We start from the raw sequence: 12,950 nt of genomic DNA, 5'->3' as shown, positions 1-12,950 counted from the left end.
TTTGCACGACAAGAAGTGAAAAGCTGCCTGTGAGTGCCCTAGATTAGAATAGATGAGACTCGCATAATGCGCATGCACTGACCGTGTGCCAGCCCAGAATAAACAGTTCTCTTTCGAGCTTGAACGAACAATAGCACACACAATTATGCCAAAATGTGAGAGTTGTGAGTTGTGCTATGAGGCGCGTGTGAGATCCGCGTCTCGGCAACGGGTGCTCTTAAAGGGCCAGCAGCGAATAAAGCGTTCTTTCAGTAAAGTTAAAAGAACAAAGGGAAATTAGAAAATTACTCACTGATCTTGAGTAAAGAACTTTTGTAGCTTTAATAAGGATTATTATATATATAATTTATGATTCAGGCAGCGCAGACTGTTTGATAACTTTATTCAATTTCTGTACCTGTTAAGACAGGAAGGGCACAGGTAAATATGTTTTTTATTATGGGTTTATGTGGGGATTGTTTGAAGTTCACTTAATTTAAAAGCTGTTATATATTTTTTTTAAGCCTAATAATTTTTTAAAAAGTTGATGGCTTTCAATTGATGGAATCACTGTAATGTTGGTTTGGTTGATGGTTTATTGATCATTATAGGTGTTATCAATCATTTATTGTTGTTGTTGTTGTTTTTAGTTTGAGTTGAGAAATAAACATTAATCTGTGTGTGCATTTTACTTTAGAACCAAGCAAGTTGGACTCATGAAACCATTTTATTATATCGGAGTCGCAAATCGCAATTGCAATATTGGCTCAATAATGGCAATATAACATTTTCCCAAATCGTGCAGCCCTACTAAGCATAGATTATAGATACCATCCCTTCGCTATGTTCTTTTCAATGTGAAGCGTTGCGTGCTGTGACTTGGTGTTGCTTCAAGTGCATCATTCTGCACACGGGATGCGCATGATTGCTTATAATACTTTGGGGAGACAAGGGGGCGTGGCCTAAGGGAATATCACTCGTGATGTTAAGTGATGTTACCCCGCCATCGCTGATACAACCTTTAGCAGTCATGTTTTTGCTTCTTGAGAGAGAGAGAAAGTGTGTGTGTGCGTGTGTGTGAGCAGTGGCGGTTCTAGGCGGGGGCCTGGGGGGGCCAGTGCCCCTGCGACAACAAGCTTGGACCCCCGTGTGGCCCCCCTAAATGTGGAGTCAGTGTGAAATATTTTTTTTATAGTGTGTCACGCATTGAGCATGACAGTCACTCGTTTCAGTCTTTTGTCTCACACTCCCGTCACACATTGTATTTCTCATGCGGAAAAACTATTAATAATATATTTAATATACGCAATTTCTCTGGCCGCGCCGCTCTCACGTGAGAATCAAGCGCGTCTCGCCTGGAGTTCAGCAGTCGACCCTGCTACGCATCAGCCAATCAAAAAAAGAGAAGTGCTACTTAATAGCCAATCAGAAAAGGGCACTATTGTATCTGGGTAAAATTTAACGCAACAACCAATGAAAAAAAGCATATCCTGGAATTGTTCATATGATTCTGTTACAACATCTTCCGAAAGTTTCTTCACCCGTCCCACAGATGAAACTAATCACTGGAGCTCCGAACATCACTTGGAGCACGGAGTAAGTCATGATCTCCTGTTTTAATGTTACAACAAATTCACAACTTGTTTGACAAAAACTATGACAACTTGACTGATGTAAGATGAATCTTTCCCGTAGCGTAAGCTAGCTTACGCAATGCTCGTTCCCTCATCTAGAGAGAACCGAGGTTACGTTAGGTAATCGATTCGTTTCCCATTTAATTAGTATCAGTCTGTAACTTAGACAACAGTTTTACAGCCTGTTCACTGACAACACCTGCTCAGAACAAGTAGTCTAGGCCTAGTCATCTTATTACACGAATCACGATGACTGACATATTGTCACATTATAAACATCTCTCTCTCCAAATAGGCTTAATAATTTTATTAGCACTAGATAAATTAAAGTGTATTGCATAGTCGATATTATAGGTCACTTTTAAAATCATGTCATATTTTATAATTATATCCTGGCCAAGGATGCATTAATTATTGCTTCTGTCTTTCAAAGATGTCAGGAAAAAAACAATTATAAAAAAGCTCATTCACCCTGAGAGGAAAGCCCCCTAAAAAGGCCAGTTTAGAGGATAATTTGCTGATCTTTTTGCAAAAAAAAAAAAAAACCCCACAAAAATCGTAGATTAATTTGTAAAAATTATATATATATATATATATATATATATATATATATATACATACTGTATATTCAATGTAAAAAAATAAAATGGAAATTCAAATACAGACTGATATATGTAATGCAAATGTAAAAATATAATGCAAATGCAAATTGTTGGATAATTATAAACATGGTATTTTGCTTATTTATGCATTCAGTGCAGTGCAGAAAATGATAAGGTCTAAATGTAACTGGCCCCTCTAACAGTACAACTGGCCCCAGCTTGGCCCCCCCAGTTGAAATGGTCTAGAACCGCCACTGTGTGTGTGTGTGTGAGAGAGAGAGAGAGAGAGAGAGAGAGAGAGAGAGAGAGAGAGAGAGAGAGAGAGAGAGAGAGGAGAAATGTAACAAAGTTTAATATTGTTTGTAAACTGTGTTTGAGAGAGAGGAAGGTGTTCAGAGAGTCTGTAGGATGTTAAGCTGTTATTTGTTTTATGGACTCAATGTTGAAAATTTAAAACATTTCAAACACACTGTTGGCAGAAGTGAAAAATAAATAATTTTATGAAGTTACAATTTTGTTTGATTCCATGGTGTATTTTACTGAACATGAGTATTTACAATGCAAATTATTGTAATTTACTGGCAAATACTTATCTTGTCTTTTCATTTTATTAAGATCAGATTCTGCATGTAAAATTAAAATAATAAGGTGACTTGACTTGCACTTGACTTAACCTACTACAAGACTTGACTTGACTTGACATAGCCTGTGACTTGACTTGACTTGCCCCCCCCCCCCCCCTTTTAAATGTATAGTTTGCTTTAAATAAAAGTAAGATAAATTGGTAAACTACAAATTGGTAATTGAAGCTGAATGAATTTAAAATTAATGTGCTATATTTCAATACATTTGCTTTCCTTAATATTGTAAAACACTAACCTCATTTATATGTGTGTGTGTGTGTGTGTTTGTATGTATATATATTTTGCAAAGCCCTCACTGATGCAAGCTCTTCTGCACACTTCTCTTCGACAGTCAATGCGGAGGTTAAGTTTTTGCACGTCGTGCAGAATAACCCTCTTTATATATATATATATATATATATATATATATATACTTAAAAAAGCGGGGGTTAAGTTTTTGCACATCGTGCAGAATAACACTAAAGGCACCATATATATACTTAAAAGTGGGGTTGTTAGTTTTATCTACAGTTACAAAAATCGCTATATACATTGTACTCCTCAAGCCGTACAACTTTCTAATACATAGTCATTAGCTCGGACCAAGAGGAAGTCAGATATTTTGGTCTGAATATGGTGAGCCTCTCTCTGAGCCTACGTCCCTGTATGGCAAGCCCTTTTAACATTTAAAAGCTAAGTTTGCCTGTCCGGAATTAACATTGTAGATATCAACAAAGTCTTTCTGTCTAGTCGTTACACTTTGGATAGTTTGTATTATCATTTAAGATATCTGTAACATAATTGTGACTAGTCGAAATGACAGAGTATGGCAAGCCGTTTTAACATTTAATCATGAAAGGGCCAAAGCCTTCGGCACCGCCACCCGGGTGCCTTTAGGTAACTAAAGGAACCGGGGTTGCGGTGCCTCCGGCTTGGGCCCGCCATCGCTGCTCGCAGCTATATTTATTATTATTATTATTATTTATACGACTATTTGGGCACTTTTGGGGCCCTTAACATGCTCAAAAACTCTTGAAACTTTGCACACGGGTCAGAATCCGCGGCCATCAGGGCCGGGCTGAAGATGGTACCCGGGCGTGGCAGGGGGGCTAGACAGCGCCCCCTGGAACGGGGTCCGAAAACTTGGTCCATAAATCAAACACGCTTGCATGTAATAATATGAAACTCGGTGCACATATAGATCTCATTGTTCATATATACCTCAAACTATTACTTTTTACCCCAGCCCAACAGGAAGTCGGTTATTTAGGGTTGTTCATAAAACACTCGCAATGGAATTTGAAGTACTCCTCCTAGAGAATTCAAACACACGGCACGAAACTCGGTCAGCATGAAGTCAAGGCATTGAGGATGAAAGTTTGCGAGGGGATTTTTGATATCTCGAACGGTTTGGCCGTGGCGAGGAAACGAAATTATGGCAAGAATCGTGAAACAGGAAGTGTGTCAGAACTTCAGCATACATTAACTGATCTTGATGAAACTTCAGCAGTTTGTTTGCTGTAAGAGGACGATCACATGGATGTGAATATTGTGAGTCAAAGTTATAGCGCCACCAACTGGCAGCAGGAAGTGTGTCACTTTCAAAATGCTTTGAAATCACCCTCTTATTTTTACCCGATTTGCTTCAAACTTAATCTGTATAATGTAAATACATAGCAGATGAAGACCTGTGAATGGATTCTTGATATCTTTGATACTGTTGCCGTGGCAACGCATCAAACTTTAAAATTCTTTTTTTTGATGATTTTGAGACTCTTAGCGGCTTTTGGGGCCCTTAACGGGTTTGAAAACTCTTGAAACTTTGCACACAGGTCAGATCCCACAGCCATCAGAGCCGGGCTGAAGATGGTACCTGGGTGTGGCAGGGGGGCTAGACAGCGCCCCCTGGAACGGAGTCCGAACACTTGGTCCATAAATCAAACACGCTTGAATGTAATAATATGAAACTCGGTACACATGTTGATCTCATCGTTTCATCTATACCTCACACTCTTACTTTTTACCCCAGCCCAACAGGAAGTCGGCTATTGAGGTTTGTTTGTAAAACGCTCGCAATGGAATGTGCAATACTCCTCCTAGAGAATTCAAACACACGGCACGAAACTCGGTCAGCATGAAGTCAAGGCATTGAGGATGAAAGCTTGTGTGGGGATTTTTGATATCTCAAACGGTTTGGCCGTGGCGAGGAAACGAAATCATGGCGAGAAACGTGAAACAGGAAGTTTGTTATAACTTCAGCATACATTAACTGATCTTGATGAAACTTCAGCAGTATGTTCGCTGTAAGAGGACGATCACATGGATGTGACTATTGTGAGTCAAAGTTATAGCGCCACCAACTGGCAGCAGGAAGTGTGTCACTTTCAAAATGCTTTGAAACCACTCTCTTATTTTTAACCGATTTGCTTCAAACTTCATCTGTATAATGTAAATACACGGCAGATGTAGACCTGTGAATGAATTTTTGATATCTTTGATACTGTTGCCGTGGCAACGAATCAAACTTTAACATTCTTTTTTGATGCTTTTGGGACTCTTAGCATGCTTGAAATTGCTTGAAACTCAACAGATACATCACATTTATTAGCCAATAGACATGTGCAACTATGGCAAAAGATTAAAGTAATGTCAAAAAAGCAAACACTAAAAGCCTCATATCTTCTAAAAATGTAATTATACATCATTTGTTTCTAAATTAAATTATACAAATATTATAACTTCCCCAATTTTTCCTTTTTTTCATTTAAGAATTGTGTTTACGTTCAAAAACAGCCAGAATTGTTGTAAAATTCATAAAAATAATTCATTCATTCAAAAATAATAATCTGAGTCATACGTAGTGCTATACTGCCCTCTTGTGTTCAATATCAGGTAGGCCTATTGTGTATATTCCCACCGGTTAATCAACGTGTGACTCCGCTGGGACTTGGGAGCTTTTAAATCGCTTACTTAAAACCGAAAGTCAAAATACGGATGTCCGCACAAGACATTAATGGTGTGGAGTAGAGCGAGCATTTTAAATAAATTCCTATTAAGTAGGATTGAACTAAACAGAAAGAATGTTCACTCTGTTCTGCTGGTTCCTCGCTGGTGGATCATATGATTACTTTGTCATAATATATGACAAAAATGCTATTATAAACCATATTAATAATAGATAATACACATTGCTCTTATTTTTGAAAAATACATTCATGAAAAACAAGATAACAAAAATCATAAAAAAAATATGGCCATGGCTGCTATAAATGTTTGAAATGCATAGGACAGATGTTTAATGACGCAGCAACATATAATTGAAAGGCAATTAATAATCTGTCATTACGTCACTGCATTATGATATTACGGCTCCAATACGGTGCAGCACAAAGCACTTATGTGCATCCCGAGCGGAGAATGATGTGCTTGAAGCCACATGAAGTTACAGCGCATTGAGTCCATATTGAAAAGTTCAAAGCACAAAGGAAATAAATATTTATGAACAGTGTATTATACATTATCTATCTATGCAATAGTTTATTGAGCCTTTTCTTTTAAAGGTTTTAAATTTCAGTTACTGTGTGCGTGAAGAACAATTATAGTGCTCTGACTCTAGTGTTGTGATCTAACCGACAGCGTCCGACACCCGGTAGAAAGTAACACGATTAAGTTACAGCAATAAAGTCCAGCAAGAAAAAGTTTCTTCATTCGAAAATATAGACCTTTAGACCTTTATCTTAAAGATCCAGTATAATAGGATTAACATTCAATCATCTTGAAGATCGTTTCATCATTGACTGTAACCGAATGTGACGTGCTGTTTGAATGCTGAATGGAGAATGACTGACAGGCGCACAGAGGGAAAAGTTTGTGTTCTTGAATTTAATTATTTAAATATTAATTTCTATATCACACAATAGCTTCAGAACACTAATAATACAGTACACAAAAACTTTATGGTACTTTAGAAAGTTTTTGTGCCTTTGTGCCTAACATAGAATAGTATATGCACAATATAGAATTTGAATCAGCCTCGTCAAAGATGGCAGTGTCAGAGCCGATACCGATCCTGAGTATCTAATCGGCGCACTTCTTTTCAACAGTCAAATTGAAATTGAAATTGAAATTGCTTGAAACTCAACAGATACATCAAATTTATTAGCCAGTAGACATTTGCAAAGTTTCAGAAACGGGCATGGTGCAAGGACTAAATAGCGCCACCTTTTGACAAAAGTGGGGTTGTTAGTTTTATCTACAGTTACAAAAATCGGTATATACATTGTACTCCTCAAGCCGGACAACTTTCTAATACATAGTCATTAGCTCGGACCAAAAGGAAGTCAGATATTTTGGTTTGAATATGGTGAGCCTGTCTCTGAGCCTACGTCCCTGTATGGCAAGCCCTTTTAACATTTAAAAGCTAAGTTTGCCTGTCCGGAATTAACATTGTAGATATCAACAACGTCTTTCTGTCTATTCGCAATTACATTTTGGATAGTTTGTATTATCATTTAAGACATCTGTAACATAATTGTGACTAGTCGAAATGACAGAGTATGGCAAGCCGTTTTAACATTTAATCATAAAAGGGCCAAAGCCTTCGGCACCGCCACCCGGGTGCCTTTAGGTAACTAAAGGAACCGGGGTTGCGGTGCCACCGGCTTGGGCCCGCCATCGCTGCTCGCAGCTATATTTTTTTTTTGTCATTAACACTGACAGTATGACAAACTAGACGATGAATGGATGATTTAAGCTATTGACATTGTTGTCGACTAGCTATAATATACTGTTGAAATAGTGGCAGGCTAGGACTAAAGTGGACTTGGCTGGTTTCTGCTTGTGTCTAGAAAGAGCTAGGACTTTGAAAGTTGTAAAAAGGGGTACAGTGTATGGCAAAATTTGTGTTGGACCTATGTTTGTATGGGGCTATCAAATTGGATGTTGTGACATTACACTATCATATCTATCCTATAAGGCTTGATCTACTGCCGTTTGTGTTGTTGCATGTACTGTAGCCCAGAGCAGTGGTCGTCAAAAATTCAAGTTGGCCTAAAGCACTTTCTAGACACAAGCAGAAACCAGCCAAGTCTACTTTAGACCTAGCCTGCCACTATTTCAACTGTAATCAGTTAACAGCCAATGTAGCGTGCCTAGTGAGAGCTAATCACGTATTAGCTACTAGCAGCTTAACGTTAATCTTTCTAACTAGTATAGCTAGTCGACAACAAAACTACGTCAATAGCTTAAATCAAGTTAAGTATGATCCAAGTGACATGGCCTCATCGTCTAGTTTGTCATACTGTGTGTTAATGACAAAAATAAATAAAAAATACGCTGCTTACTTGGTGATTCCACGAGATTGGTAGATGTCTGAATAGTCCATATTTGGCCACTGCGAGGGGTCATTAATACGGTTTTTGACCATTTCAAAGGGACACATCTGTAACCCCGAATCCAGTAGCTTCTTTAAGTTTGTGACATTTTTGTTATCAAGAAACTTTGCAGCTCTAGAGCGAGTTCTGTTCTCAGGGGAATCCGTTTGTTTTCCCCCAAAAGGGGGCGTTACCCTTCGATGCCGCAAAAGTAGCGTTGGCCTAAGTGGATGAAGGACAACAACTGCCAGAATGCACTTGCTCTCCTGCCCTAGGAGGCTATGCCTACCAGTAATGGAGCGCAGTAGTTAAAGGGATACACCACTTTTTTTGGAAATAGGCTCATTTTACAACTCCCCCAGAGTTAAACAGTTGGGCTTTACCATTTTCGAATCCATTCAGCTGATTTTCTGCTATTTAGAAGAATATCAGTAACCAGACAGTTTCTGGTCTCGTTGACTTCCATAGTAGGAAAAAAATATACTATGGAAGTCAATGAGACCAGAAACTGTCTGTTTACTGATATTCTTCTAAAAATCAGAAAATCAGCTGAATGGATTCGAAAACGGTAAAACTCAACTGTTTAACTCTGGGGGAGTTGTAAAATGAGCCTATTTCCAAAAAAATGGTGTATGCCTTTAAACAAGAAGTCTAGGCAACTAGTGAGTCTCCATGATGAGTATGCCCGAAAATGTGTTTCGAGATCACCCAAAATGTCCAGGATTCGGCTTTTGCGTTCTACAGTAGCCATTCACATAGTAAATATGAAAGTGATTTTAATGTGCATGGTCTGATGTGATTATTGCATTTATTAAACCTAAAGAGACTGATTTTAGAATAATGGTTCTCTTTAGGCTGTAGATTATAAGAGCAGGTGTTTTAACAAACTTGGCTTTATCAATAAATAAAGTCAAACTTCAGCAATTCATTTGCATCATCTCTCAGAAATGTTCACTGATGTTGTGCATTTCGATTGGCTTTAAGTTTTAATTTGCCTCTTTTTTTTGTGCAAATAGCCTAAAATTTTCCTTGTTATTGATATTTATTCTTAAATTAAAAATTATTAAATGCCATTTTTCACTTTTTTTTTTACTTGAATTTATTGTGCTTTGAACATTTAACTATTTTAAATCTACTTGTCTAAGTTGTGGGAGACAAAGAAATAAATAAAATCATCACTGCAAGCTGTTTTGCAAGCAAATGAATATCGAGATTATATAGCAATAATGCCTGGTACCCAATAAGCAAAAAATTACTTTGTCAGTCTTTTTAAAAATTTGTCTTGTTTTATGCAGAAGCCATGAAAGAATAAAAGATCCCATCATGCGTGATGTTAACACAATGGTTGTAAACCTATATCGACACTCAAACACCGTGTGATCCTGTCCATCCTTTTTGAAATTGTCACATGGTCTTCATTATCGTCACTCCACGAGTTACGGTAATCTGCTAAATGTAGCCACCTCTCCCAGCATAGTACTTGGATGTTTAACCCTTTTCTCCCTTCAAGGACAAACAGTGTACGTGACGGGAGATCTCTGTGCGAAAATCCCCGAGCTCTCTTGAAGCAGCAGATCTCTTTTTCAACGCCAGCTGTTCTTCCAGATAAACTCTGCGGCGCGCTCGCAGATTCTCTTAATATGATTCCGCAGGGTCGGGCTCAGGAGAATAGACGCGAAACAAGCGTGCCAGGAGAAAGAGAGCGTTGAATTTTTCATCAGCAGGCCCTCGTAGCGCTGCAGCACTTTTTTAGTAGGCGTCCGGCTCATTCATGAGCAGATGTTCAGCGCAGGTCCAAGCTGCAGTTAGCATGAACTCTGCTGCCCTCTCAGCCGTTGGCTGCAAGGACGTTGGCAGCGACCCCGGCATCTGAGAATTCATTCCCGGCAAAAGCGTTGAGCGCCGCTTCGCCCAGACCCCTTTTTTAGCCGCGTTGCCCAGCCCAGGAGCCGGCCAGAAATGGAGGAGGGCTTTTCTTTTGACAGGCCATCAGTCTTCGCTCTGACACTGATGAAAGACTCGCCCGGGTCAACTCAGGGGACCGGCCCCAAAAATTCCTGAAGACAATTTTGCTCAAGTTTATCATTAATTTTTTATGACGTCCTCTGTATGAAAATAAGCCACCTGGCACGAAAACCTAAACAGCCCCTTTTTGAAAACAAAAGCAGCTTTTTTTTTTTTTGCGTCGTTTGCGTGAAGGTACCCTTGAAACAAGGAATTGGTATATCAGATTAATGCAGGTGGTTTAGGGGAACGCATTGGTCAGGCTGATCTCTACACTAAAGCCCAGCTGCTGCTGTGGTTAGCCAGGTGGTTCGGTTAGTGTGGTGACCTCAATACAACCCAAGAGACTTGAATAACAACCAATACAGATGAAGCATTATCGTGTTTCATTTACATAACACTGTTATGTTGCCATACGTCCATGTAGCCTTTTCCCGTCTGCATATGTTCCGCACGGAAAGTGTGAAATGTTTTTCTTCTTCTTCGTTGCGACGCATGTAAAGCCGTAATTGAAGGATGATGAGGTTTTTAGTCGTCTTTTTTTCCCTCCCCCTTCAAGCACTTGTTTCTTCAGCACGTCTCCTACTTCACACTATCTAATTGGCCATTTTCAGGTTGGGTTTATGAGAGCAAAACTAATTAGTGTTTCTAAATTCAGAGAGCAAGAAAAAGGGAGAAAAAAAAGGAAAACATGGGTGAATGGATTGTTCTGGTTTCCTCTCTGGTGTCAGGCTCATAACAATGAAATAAAGAGTCTAATCACTTTTAAACTGCTGTGTGTTTTTTTTTTTAACCAACACTGAATGTCACTTTCTCTCCTGGCATTTTGTTTGGCACGATCACAAGCCCGGGAATAAAGCGAGTGCTTGCCCTCTTTACAAACTTTTTCCATTGTAATTCGTGGGAAGGCAATGCAGGGGGAAAAAAACAATGCTCGTGTTTTTAGGTGGGGTCGTTTCTTCTTTTGATTCGGAAAGACGGGGGAGGGTGGAGAGTTTACAGTAGCGTTGACTTTTCGCCCGTTACCTTTATTCAGAGAGCTCCAGCTGCAGCTCGCCCTCAGGAAGGCCACCGCGGGTGCGCACTCACACACACCGGCCCTCGGCGTGAAAGAAAGCCCTGTTTGAGTTGGCACGCGCAACTTTTGCTGCCTCTGCAAGACAGACACCAGCGGCGTCCGCGCTGGCCAGGCGGGCCGCCGTTCTTCTAATCAGGATGTGCCTTTTCCACCTCTCTCAGGAAACACATTTCTGCCTCTCCCTCCCCTCAGCGCTAAAAAAGTGAGGGACGGACTTGAGGGAGAAAGTCGGTGAAGATGAGTGACAGGATTGGAGTCCGAAGGGGATTGGGCTAATCTGAGTTTAGTAGCGCTCCCTCAACACCTCACCCTCCCAGTCTCCTCTGGGCCTTCATTTATATTGAATAAAAAAAAGTTTATAGGTCAGTTTAACAATGTGCCGTAAAACTCGCACTATTTTTATTTTTCTACCTTGCTGCCGGGGGGATTTGCGTGTTGAGGGCCAGTAATTAAGAAGCAGTGAATCCAGGGTTAGGGAGGAAGAGTGTTTAAATGCAATTAGAGCACCCGCTCGAATCAATTTGAACCCAATTACAGTTTTCGTAAATGTGCTATTATTTGTTTAATCAAGGGAATTTTGCCCTCTTAAGATGCTAAAAATGTATCGCGATATTATTTAAACACGGAGCGAAAATAAACTCGACGGAAGCGGTTAATGAGCAATTTCAAAGTGACCTCCCTCCGTGTGCCCTCCCCCGTTACCTTGTTCTTCTCCGAAAAAGAAAACTTCATTTGATTTGTCTGGAGATAAAGCTATCACAATACCACTGGATAATTAGCACAAAATCCACATCAGTTTTTTTTTTTTTTTTTTTTGGGAACTGGATGTGGAGCACCAGTCTCTGATGATTCAAAGTTTCAGTAGATTTCCTCATTTCTCACTGGATGTCCTTCTCTTGTCTCTGTCTGCTCTCTTCCACCTCTCTTTCTACCTGCTGTCTGTTCTGCAGGCAGGAGCGTGCAGTGGTCCAGCCCTGTGGATGCTGAACGGTACGTGTTTGTTTGTCTGAAAACACATTTGGACACTCCTTAAACACATACTTTAAACCAATTTTAGTGAATGTCATTTTAGTGAATGTGTAAAGTCTGTACCCCTCAAGTTGTTTTCCCACCTTCAATTACTATATGAACAGCAATTCTGCTGTATGTAATTTAAACAATCCAACAAACCATTTTTTTTTATTGAAATGTTTTTATTTTTTATTTTTTTATTTTTTAAATAAATGCCTCTTGTTTTAATATTTAAAGGAGAACTCCGGCACAAACTGAACCTTTGGTCTAATAAAACATTGGTACCTAGTCGACCGTTCTCTGAGATTTGTTTTCATAATAATCGAATGTAAAGAGTTTTATTTCTAAAAACTGTTTAGCGTATAATGCTAGTATATGGGGGCATTTAATAAGTATAAAGAAATCGCTAGTTAATACCACTGACAAGGCTCAAAATAGCCCCACACTAACACCGTAACATAATGAGGGTCCCTACACGCAAAACGAACCATTGAAAACTTTGTAAGTGTACAGACTGTTTAATGAGAAGATATTTTATATACTTCGTCTATACAGGCGGCGCCATCTTTGGAAAACGGTCTCGACAAGTCACACCACGAACGATGTGCCAAGTAAGTTGAACTGTATAAAGTTCAGCGAACTTCTGA

At 39.4% G+C, this 12,950-nt stretch overlaps 1 protein-coding gene across 7 annotated transcripts in view; it reads left to right on the top strand.

Moving 5' to 3' along the window:
• The window catches only part of foxp1b (forkhead box P1b), a 207,722-nt gene that overhangs the window by 47,313 nt on the left and 147,459 nt on the right, over window positions 1-12,950 (top strand). For 5 of the 7 annotated variants that reach the window (XM_089134368.1, XM_089134364.1, XM_089134365.1 and 2 more), the window contains one exon: window positions 12,243-12,282. The exons of the other annotated variants lie outside the window; for them this stretch is intronic. The gene's annotated coding sequence lies outside the window, so the exon portion shown is untranslated. The remainder of the gene's footprint in view (window positions 1-12,242; window positions 12,283-12,950) is intronic. 7 annotated transcript variants of the gene reach the window in all.

The sequence above is a fragment of the Pimephales promelas genome, chromosome 8 (assembly GCF_988280905.1).
Source record: "Pimephales promelas chromosome 8, fPimPro1.hap1.1, whole genome shotgun sequence".
NCBI classification, from domain to species: Eukaryota; Metazoa; Chordata; class Actinopteri; order Cypriniformes; family Leuciscidae; genus Pimephales; species Pimephales promelas.
The sequence above is the reverse complement of the archived record's forward strand: the minus strand, read 5'-3'. Positions and strand labels throughout refer to the sequence as shown.